General features: G+C 33.9%; 1 long non-coding RNA gene across 1 annotated transcript; it reads right to left on the bottom strand.

Annotated features, from left to right (window-relative positions):
• LOC147549365 (uncharacterized) lies at window positions 1-1551 on the bottom strand. The gene is made up of 4 exons (XR_015237352.1): window positions 1346-1551; window positions 1112-1222; window positions 820-875; window positions 1-730 (listed from the first exon to the last, which is right to left on the bottom strand). It is a non-coding gene; the product is annotated as an uncharacterized LOC147549365 (long non-coding RNA).
• Window positions 1552-11731: the final 10180 nt, after the last annotated feature.

Raw genomic sequence — 11731 nt, 5'->3', positions numbered from 1 at the left:
CCTTTATGGGTACTAATTTTACGTCCATTAACCTTCACATCCTGCATAAATCTACGCCAATCTTCCAAAGCTTCTTTAGCCATACTCAATCCCACAAGAAAGGCTAGAGGTGTAATCATACTCCCAGCAGTGAACGGACTAACAAGTGTTAATGACAAAATTGCAGCCATAAGAAAGTATATGTTAGCAACACGACGGAACTGCTCAAAAATTGCTTTGGGTAGAAATGTAATAGCATCATATTTTGTTGTAGATATCCCATTTCTCGGGTACGTCAAAGGCTTTTTCTAGTGGAGGCGCGGTTGATTACAATAAACCAGTCGTGAGAAACCTGAGCCTTGGAAGGAATTAAGACCATAAGTTTCTATAACATCAGGCCTAATACAAGACAACGTGTAGAGTTTGCTAAACCGGAGTTTCCCCCTCATTTTGCTTCCACACGCCATCTTTTAGCGTATTTCAGCTCAAATGATCAACTAATCATCAACAAGCATTCAACTGCAAATCAAGACTTATATTAACTACAGTAGAAACACAAGGAGTTATCGATGGGTTATAAGCTCTGTCTGATTCGGATGCAAAACAACAACATTTACAGCTGCAAGACTTTCATATTCCATTTGACAGCCAAGAGCCCTTAAATCCCAAATCTTAACTGTGCCATCTTCAAAACTTGAATATATCCAGTTTCCATCACATTGGAATCCCAAGAAAAATCATAGCTTATAACCTAGAAGAAAGCAAGAAAAAATTATGAAGTTCATGCCAAAAAGAAAACTTTGATAAAAGATGGATAAATCCCAAGTAATTAAAACACACTGGTTGAGGGCCACTCGAATTAACTTCATAAAGTCGAATATTCAGATTTCCTGTTGCTGCTACACAGAAATGTACAAAAGAATCACTTTTCGAATAGTCTATCCAAATAAATACACAAGATAACAACAAATCTTATTAAGTAAAAGCAAGATTCTGAAAGCAAAGAATTCACCCCCAATAAATATCACGAAATAAGCATAACTCATAAACCCTAATGATCCAAACTCACAATATATACTCATTTATTTATTAAGAAATGAAGTGGGAAATTTGAACTAATAAATGAACTTACAGAGTAGGGTGTTGAAGAGTACGATAACATCATCCACTCTTAACATCATTATGATCTTCTCCTCCTGTTAAAATCTTCCTTTTAGTGATGATGAATTGATCGATTAATTCGCTGGACAAATGAAAAATCAGAGATCTCTACAAATTGTTATGAAATTTGATTGAAGATGAGTAGCGTTGTACTTAGAAACCCTCCAATGAAGAGGTAATTAAAGGGACAATGAAGTGTACAAACCTTGGTGCGACTGTAGTCCGAGAGTGATTAGAGAGACAGAAAATAGAAATCGATATTGAGAGAGATGGTGAGAGATAAAACTAACCTTTGAGATATAGAAAGCTTTAGAGAGAAATAGAGAAAATAGAAATGGATATTGAGAGAGCTAGAGAGAAGTATAACTAACCTTTGAGATCTAGAAGAGGCAAATGTTCAGCAAAGAAAGAGTGGGAAGACGAAGGGGGAATGAATCATTGAATGGGTCCGTTTCAGGCAGAGAGATAGAGAGAGGGTAAGGAAGGGTCAAGATTTGGATATTCGATCGGTCAAGATTTGTCCCAGTCAGATTGTGTTTGTATAGTGGATTGAATGCGTTAGATTTCGCTAGAGTTGGCTATTTAGATGGTCAAGATTTGTCCTAGTCATATTTTATGTAATTATTGTGTCCTAGTCACAAGTATCTGTTTTGTATAATAGATGAATGCGTTAGATTTCGCTAGAGTTGGCTATTTAGATGGTCAAGATTTGTCCTAGTCATATTTTATGTAATTATTGTGTCCTAGTCACAAGTATCTGTTTTGTATAATAGATTTATTATATAAATAACTTTCCAACATCGCCGTGAGATATTAAGAACCAATCTCACATCGCTCGATGCCAATTTCAACCGGGAAGTATTTTTTTTCATGAATAGAGCCACTTGTTCACCAAACCAAATCCCTCTGAGCAGAGCTAATGACCCCACTTCAAATTTCTTTTCAGACAACTCCATAAACCGAGCTGACTCTAAATTTTTAGTTTATTCAAGTTTTTTGAGTTGATTAGGTGAATTTTTTTCATCATGTTTCTTCTCGTAAATTCCGTTATCTCCCAAATTTTTGGTTTTTATTTTATTCATATTTACGAATGCTCTTAAATTTGTTTCCTTGTCAATCTCTATCACATAATCATATCGCGAGCACGCTACTCAGTCCTGTTTTGTTTTAGATTTCGTTGTTTCAGACATCTTTTCCTTCTTTGTGGTTACTAAAAATCTCTTTCATTTGTTTTCTTTTATAGAGTTATTTCCCAAATGGCCCCCAACTTTGTGACCAGCTTCCTGCCTAGCCCCCTACTTTAGCAATAATTCCCGTGTGGCCCACTTTTTCCGTTATCTTTAACATTCTGTTACGCTCTCTCCTCCATCTCATTTTCTCTCTGCCACATCATTTCAGCACGCCACATCATCGTCTTCACCGACAGGGGTCGCCGGGGCGGCCAAATTTTTGGTCGGCGACCTTCAAATTATTTTATTTTATTTTTCTCTCTCTCTCTCTCTTAAATTTTTTAAAAAAAAATTTCTCTCCTCTCTCTCTCTAAACTCCAGCGAAGGGAATCCTTCGCTGGAGTTTAGAGAGAGAGGAGAGAAATTTTTTTTTAAAAAAAAAAAATTTAGAGAGATAACAAAAATAAAAATTTGAACGTTGCCGGCCGGAAATTTGGTCGGCGACCCCTGCCGGTGAAGACGATGATGTGGAAGAGAGAGAAAATGAGATGGAGGAGAGAGAGTACGGAATGTTAAAGATACGGGAATTATTGCTAAAGTAGGGGCCAGGCCGGAAGCTGGTCACAAAGTTGGAGGGCATTTGGGAAATAACCCTCTTTTATATTGATATGAGAGTGAAATGTATGCATCCTCTCGGATTAAAAACATAAATCAGACCAAGTCCCGAATACGATTAATCATAAAGATATGCAAAAAGTAGGTCTTTTTGGCTGGATCTCTCTTGTCGTACCTCTCTCTCCCTTTGTCGGATCTATCTCTCTCCCTCGTGAGATCTATCTGTAGTGATCAGACCTTCGAGTCGGAGAATCAGACGAGTTGGATCATCGAACAAAGCTAGCAATTTTCAAGAGTTGGTTTCAAGTATTTGTTTCAGTTGATTCTGACGACTCATTGGATAGATATTGAGAAATAGATTTTGATAGGTCACACGTAAAGATCGGGCATGGTTTGGATATCGTTTTGTTTTCAGTAATTTTCTTCGTGATCGGATTAGTAGGGGTCATATAATTTCTTCATGGTTAGTGGTGAGAGGAAGAATAAATGAAAGGGTTATTTCCCAAATGGCCCCCAACTTTGTGACCAGCTTCTTGCCTGTCCCCCAAGATTAGCAAAAATACCCATATGGCCCCTTTTTTCCGTTATCTTTAACTGTCCGTTACTCTCACTCCTCCACCTCATTTCCTCTCTCTCCCAAGTCACCTAAAATGCCACATCATCATCTTCTCCGGCAGGGGTCGCCAGCCGGCGACCTTCAAACATAAAAAAAAAATTTAATTAAATTTTTTTTCTCTCTCTTCTCTCGCTCTAAAATTTTTTTTCCTTTCCCCTCTCTCTCTCTTTAGATCTAGAGAGAGGAAGGATTCGTTCAAGGTCTGAACAGGAGACTAACAATTGATATTTCTCTGTGTATTCATTAGGGTTACAGATGATGTGTATATAGGTATACAAATGAGGTTGAAGATAAGTACAAACTAAAGATACATTAGGTTTTATCAAATCTAAGTTGGTTATGATCTTTGATGATGGCGGTTGTGATCTTGCTTGCTCGGGTCAACTGGAGTGTTGCCGGGTCTTGTTGCTAGGGTCGTGCATATGGGAAGGAGACACCTTGGAGAAAAGTGTTATTCACATCGAGTTTATGGATCCCAAAATGAGTGAAAGATCCATAAATATCACTTCTAATGGGCCAACAGTCCGAGTCAGAAAAATGGGGTTTAAGTCCAAATGGTCAGAAGTTTGTAGGCCCAAGAAAAAAAGGACAACTAGATTTTTTGTAATGCCCTAAACACCCTCCAAGCTTTTTATTTACCTATTTCTCTCTCCTTTAACTTTTCAGTTTCCCTCTCTACGCCATTATCTCTCTACTCCATCATCTCTCTCTACGCCATCAACTTTCAGTTTCTCTCTCTACGCCATTAATTTTCTGTTTCTCTCACTACACCATTATCTCTCCTCAATTCTCTTCATTTTCCCTCTTTACCTTAACTTTTCAGATTCAACAAGCCTACTTTTGTATCTAGATTATGGGGGATTGGGTTTCTTCAAGAACACAAATCAAAAATTTCTTCGAGACCTAGACTTGCTTGGATTTAGATTCGTTTTTTTTATAAGGATTGATCATTAACCAGTTTAGGTTATGATTTTGGAAAGGGATTCATTAGTTTTAGAGAGAGACTCATCACCAAGTTTAGATCTATTTTTTTTTTGTATCTCCTAGCAGTACAACAAGTTTAAAATCATCAACAATTTTGTATCAAAATTCCACTCTAGGGTGAAGATCCGAGAGGGTTGGATCTGAATTCAAGATTGAAAATTTAGTTTGGGTGTTGGGTTTAGAACAAATTTTAAGAACAATATGATTTTTTGGGTGTTCGATCTCTATACTTATTCTCCTAAATTCTCTAAATTTTGTTTTTTTTGTTATTAAGTGATTTGTAAGATTGAAATTATTTGGATCAGTGTAATCAAAACTATTTCATTTATGTATATAAAAAATTTCAGATCCACTTGATTATGATACTGGGAAGGCTAGTACATAAAACAATTCCCGGTACACAAAAAAATTCTCAGTACAAAAGTGTCTACTACATAACCAAATGACTAATACATAAAACCATTCTTGGTACATAAGAAAATTCCCAGTACAAAAGTGTCCAGTACACAACAAAATGTACAATACAAAGTAAAATGTCTTACAAAATTTCTTTTAAAAAAAATTACATTTTGGAAAGAATATCCTATAATTGTCAATCATATAAGGAGAGAATGTTTTAGAGAAGGAACGAAGATAAGATTGGAGAGAGAAAATATGTTTAAAGGGAAGAAAAAATACAGAGAGAATCAAATCAATGGGAAACTACCAAAAAATATATGGAAATAAATCAATGAAAAACTACTAAAAATGAGGAGAGTATAAATTTGAAGAGTAGAAAATATGAAGAAAAAAATGAATAGAGAAAGAAATCTGTTGAAATTTGAATGAGGAAAGTATACATTTTTAGGACAATTTAGAAGGGAAAATAAATTATTTATGTATAGTACATTCGCAAATGTCCCGTACATTTCAAAATTCCTAGTGAATGTTAAGAAGGCAAAGTATAGAAAAAAGTTATATTATGCACCGTACATTCGTAAATGTCCAGTATATTCGCATGTTTAGATGATTATGTGAAAGGAAAATTATTTTATTTATAGTACATTGGCAAACGCCCCGTACATTTCGAAATTCCCGGTGCATGTTAAGAAGGCAAAGTATCGAAAAAAGTTATATTATGCATCTTATATTCTTAAGTGTCCCATACATTCACAAATGTCCTGTACATTCACAAATGTCCCGCACATTCGCAAATGTCCCGTGCAGTTCAAAATTCCCGATTCATGTTAAGAAGGCAGAGCATAGAAAAAGTTATATTATGCATCGTAAATTTGTAAATGTCTAGTAAATATCATTTATATTAGGGATATTTTGCAAAAGGGGCAAAGTAGTGTTCCAAGTGATGAGTTTGGAGCACAAATTTGAATTTTTTTGAGTTTGGAGCAATGACTAACTTTGACTTAATTTTTCATCCAAAGATAACAAAAACTAACTTTTTAACTTAACTTTCCATCCAAAGTTAACAGAGACTAACGGATGTTACTGTCAATTTTTCAATACTGTTAGTTCTAGCATCGACGACTCACATTGTTTTGCATCAAATGGTCGGAATTAACTCATAGTTTACGAAAAAAACTTTTTCTTCCGTAGAAGAAGTTCACTTTTAAACCAATGCAAACTCCATCAATTCATCAAATCATTAAGAAATGACCCCAAAGTTAGTAATTAAGGTCGATGCAACCCTGACTTGCTGAGAAAATTTGTTATGATCGATGATTGAACTAGATTAGTAACTCTTATATTTTTTTATAATTTGGATAACATAAAGATATTTAATTGATTTAAAGATTGTTATTTTTTGGACGAGCTAAGTTACTTTGATTTAAGAGTTTACTGTTGTAATTTTTTGACAAAACTAAATTCCTAGATGGATGAATGTGAACAAAGTGTTGGAATCATTATATAAATATTTCAATATTTTTGAATACAGGTTATGTTCATTTAATGAATTGATGAATGCTACATATGGATGAATCATGCAATTTTTTTTAGTGTTTTGTACTAAACTTCAGTAGTTTATGAAAGTTTATATGAAGATAATGGAGTTTGCATTGGTTCAAAAGTGGACTTCTTCAACAGAAGAAAAAGTTTTGGTCGTAAACTATGAGTTAATTCCGACCATTTGATGCAAAATAATGTGAGTCGTCGACGCTAGAATCTAACAGTAACGAAAAATTGACAGTAACATCCGTTAGCCTCCGTTAACTTTGGATGGAAAGTTAAGTTAAAAAATTAGTTTTTGTTATCGTTGGATGGAAAATTAAGTGAAAGTTAGTCAATGCTCCAAACTAAAAAGATTTCAAATTTGTGCTCCAAACTCACCACTTGGAACATTACTTTGCCCCTTTTGTAAAATACCCCTTTATATTACCACATTTAGATGATTATATGAAATGTAATTATTTTATTTATAGTACATTCGCAAATGTCCAGTACATTTCAAAATTTCTTGTGCATGTTAAGAAGCAAAGTATGGAAAACAGTTACATTATTCACCGTACATTCTTAAATGTCCAGTTAATATCATATATATATTCCCGCATTTAGATAATTATGTGAAAGAAAATTATTTTATTTATAATATATTTCAAAATTTTCCGTACATTTTCAAATGTCAAGCGAAAGGAAAAAAGTATGGGAAAGAGAAATCTCAAGAGAAAAAAAAATGAGAAAGAGAAAAATGGGAGAGAAATTAGAAATTGAAGAAAGAAAAAAATAAAAAATAAAAAACAAAGAAAAAATACCACAGATAAGGAAAGTAGTTAAATAAAGAGATGGAAAATCTATATAATAAAATAGGTGGATGGGTGCTGACTGGGACATACCCAGAGATAAATCGGACCGTCCCTTCCACATCAGCACTTTCATCCACCTTTGGATTCAGCCACGTCAGAAGTTGAGAAATTTTAAAACCACGTCTATAAAGACAAATCCCTTTCTCATGGAAAGACACATCTCTTTCTAGACAGACACATTTCTTTCCTCTATTAAAATCATGGCTTCTCTAAGTTGAGAAATTTTATGTTTCTTTTGTCAGATTATTCAATACACGCTGCTAAGGTGAGTATTTGTTTTCATTTGTGTTCTGTATAAGACTATAAGTCATCTTCACATATGTTTTTTTGAAATCTTCCATGTGAAATGAAATCATGCTGGATTAAATGTTTGGTTTTACTGTTCTTGGTCAGTTTTGATTGTGTTTAAGGTTAGTATTTTCTTCTTAAAATCGAAATCTTTCTTTCATCTTTGGTTGATCTTATTGTTGTTGGTCAGACTAGAGTTCAAATGCTGACGAAGTGTTTGTTAAAATGTCTCATAGAGGAATATTGTATAAGTCGTCTTCACATCATGTGGTATTATCCTTTTTAACACTATCTATAATGAACCAATATCATGTGTCTTGAACACTGTCTTGTAGTAGATTGAGTTTGGTTCATTATATCTTACACAGTTAATAAAATGATACTATTGGTTCACTATCATTGTGACACTCGTCTTCACATCATGTGGTATTATTTTTTTTAACACTATCTATAATGAACTAATATCATGTGTTTTGAGCACTGTCTTGTATATATATATATATATATATATATATATATATATATATATACATATATATTTGTAGATATATATCTATATCTATAAGTATATATATATCTATAAATATATATATATATATATATATATATATATATATATATATAGGGCACGAGACATTTTATTAATCAAATTTGACGACTTTCCGTATTTATTATTGTTATATTGTTTATATTCTTTTGTTTATTTTTTCCTTAAATTAGTTATTTTATTGAAAGAGAAAGATTTTAATTTCTTTTTTTAACTCTTGAATTTTTTTTTAAATTAGTTATTTATTTCTAAGAAGGATACTGTTATTATTTTTTAAATAGGTAACTTTATTTCTACGAAGGACTATGTTTTAAATTTTAAGGACTTTTAGACAATATCTTTTATTAAAAAAGGGCGTTTGTCCCAGTCAACGTTTTCCCTTATATATATATATATATATATATATATATATATATATCAGTGTTATGTTCTTTAACTACTTTGTATATACATCTTGGATAGTTATGTTTCAATCTGTGCTTTGACAAATACCCTATTTGTATTTATATTTGTTTATTTCAACACATAATTTGAACTAATACTCTTTTAAACTTACATGCCATCCCGCTTCAAAAAAGTAGACAACAAACTAATTCATCGATTGAAACATGAAACTAGCTTACATGCCATCCCGCTTCTATAGTGTCCATGTTTGTTTCTCATTCACTTGTCAGCCATAGCTGGCTAAGTGAAAATTGACTACAATTGTAATCATATGTATATATTTAATACTTTGTAGTTGTATTACAAAAGGTTTCAAAATTCGATTAACCAATAAGAGGGAAAGGACAAAAGTGATGAAAGGGAAGCATATAGCTATATCTATATTTATAAATACATATAAATATAAAATATTTACATATATATATATATATATATATATATATATATATATATATGTAAATATATATAAATGTTTACATATATATGTAAATATTATATATATATATATAATATTTACATATATATGTAAACATTTATATGTAAATATAAAATATTTACAAATACCCTATATTTATATAAGTGTTATGTTTTTTAACTACTTTGTATATGCATCATCGATAGTTATGTTTCAATCTATGCTTTGACAAATACCCTATTTTATTATAAACTGTTATATCTTAACTTGAATGATAGCTCAATAGTTAAGGTGTTAAAGAAGTCAAAAGTTTAATCCACCAATAAGCCTTTAAGAATTTCTTTTTAACCATGCGTTAAATAGGATCCAATTTTTAACGCCTTCAGGGGCCTCCCAAATGTTTGGGTCAACCCTGATCCTTAGGGCCCAAAATGTCTTTGAGATGATAATTATTAAGTTTATTCATAATGTAATAGGCTCATGATGTGTCCACGTCATGTAATGATGTAATGACTCTTGGATCCATATAAAGAAATATCTTAAATCAAATGATTGTTACAGTGCTTATTCTATTTATAAATCTTCACCCGAGTTAGTATCATGTATTTATGCTTTGTAATGATTATTATTATAACTCTTGGAATTAATGTGAAAAAAAAGCTAGTGCGGATGAATTATGTACTTTTAAATGGTAAAGCTGTTTGGGATTTAGATCATATCCCTCCTTCCACTGTAAAGCTGGTGTTGAATGAAGTTAACGATCAAACTGTCTTTTCTCTTTTATACCCTCCGTATGCTCTCGGGCTGTGCGATTTTCTCTTGTGGTGGCGCCACCTCTCTTCTCCTCCCTCATTGATGGTTATCTAGCAGTTACTAGCGGTTCTATGCGGTTTCTTCTCTAGGGTTGCATATGTTTACCCTCCTTTTCCCTTCTTCTTCTTTATATGCTCTTTTAGGGGTCTTAATCCTTTGAGATACAGTCTCTTTTCATCCTTCATTCTCTCTATTCTTTGTTCAATCTCTCCTTATCTTTATCATATCTGATCACAAAGCCAATTCCGTCGCCGATTTGCTGCCTTAACGGTGGAAGATACTAACATCCCTCCTGTTGCTACCACTAACTCCATGGTGTTCGATGAAATTCCTAAGAATGGCCTTCTGAAATTCTCCAGCATTAGGAAATTGGACATCAGTCAGGCTATGCTTCGTATATCCAGAGTTCTTCATGGACCCAACAAGTTTACTTTAACTGAAGTGTCCGATAATATCTTTCTTATTCGCTTTATTACCTCCTCTGAATTAAGTTTAGCAATTGAAAGTTCCCCTTGGGTATAGCGGAGGAACTTGTTGTTATCTTACTATGTAACCCTTGTCTTTCGCCAAACGATCATTCGTTCGACTTTACTTGGTTTTGGATCCAATTCCATAGTATCCCTGTAGGCCATCTGAATGCCCCCACAATGAACAAATTAGCCGGATTATTAGGCAAGTATGAACTGGCTACTCAAGAAGAGATGCCCTAAAATGGAGTGTGTACGGTAGGTTTCGAGTCGAACTCAATTTGACTAAACCCCTCACTCAACGGGTTAACCTTAACATCTCGGGCTGCAAACTCATATCAGTTGAATTGAGAATTGAAAAGTTACCAAGCTTCTGTTCTTCCTGTGGTCGGATAGGCCACTCTATCAAGTTTTGTCCGGCAATTCGCCATTTTGGAGATCTCCTAAAGATGAACATCACTCAGGAACAACAATTATTGGTTTAGAAAGCTATGGAACCACGATATAATGAAGTCTTCCGGGTTTCATTTAATGCGAGGGGATTAGCCAGAGAACACGGCTCATTCTCCCCATTTGACAACCCTCTTACTCGAAGAATTCTCGGATCGGACCCATCTCATTCTACTGTTGCTACTTCTCTTCCTTCTATATCTGAAAATTTTGGTGATTTACTAACTTTGCTTACACATGCAAAACAATCTAGAACAGTGGATCCACCGAACCAGTCAAACAAGGAGAATGACAACTCTTTGGACCAGTCATCTACCCCACCATCTTCTACAGCAAATAAGATAATAATGGATGATGGTCGACGTCGTACTTCCAAAAGGCCGGCGAGATACATATCTGAAGACAATACCACTGAAAGGGTCACGGCAACCCCAATGTCGATGGAGCAGTGAATTGCCTAGGATGGAATTGTCGCGGACTCAGGAACGACCTGACAATATCGACTCTAAAAGCGTTCCTTCACTCCACTCATCCGGCTTTAGTGTTTCTTTCTGAAACTCGCCTTTCTTTTCTTGATTGTATTCCTTCTTTAGTTAATTTTGATTTTCCTAATTACCTTAGAGTTCCCTCTATTGGCCGTAGTGGTGGCCTTTTACTGTACTGGTCTAATAATATTAACATCAATTCTCATTATACTTCTAACAACTTAATTCATATTACTATTACTACTGATTCTTACCCTGATCCATGGGATCTTTTATGATATATGGTCCCCCAGGCTTACTAACAGAAATCAATTCTGGACTGATCTGTCGGACCGTATTCAAACCATTAGCAATCCTATTTGTTGTTTCGGTGATTTCAACACCATTAGTTCTCCTTCCGAGAAATGGGGAGGGAACAATCGTATGCCTTTTATGTCCAGATTTAATAATTTCATGAATAATACTGGCTTACTGGACCTAGGTTTTTATGGTCCTGGTTTTAC

The sequence above is a fragment of the Eschscholzia californica genome, unplaced genomic scaffold, assembly GCF_041429995.1.
Source record: "Eschscholzia californica isolate CP2 unplaced genomic scaffold, dmEscCali1.0.p SCAF_3, whole genome shotgun sequence".
Lineage (NCBI taxonomy): Eukaryota > Viridiplantae > Streptophyta > Magnoliopsida > Ranunculales > Papaveraceae > Eschscholzia > Eschscholzia californica.
Note: the sequence above shows the minus strand (reverse complement) of the source record. Positions and strands in the feature narration are given on the sequence as shown.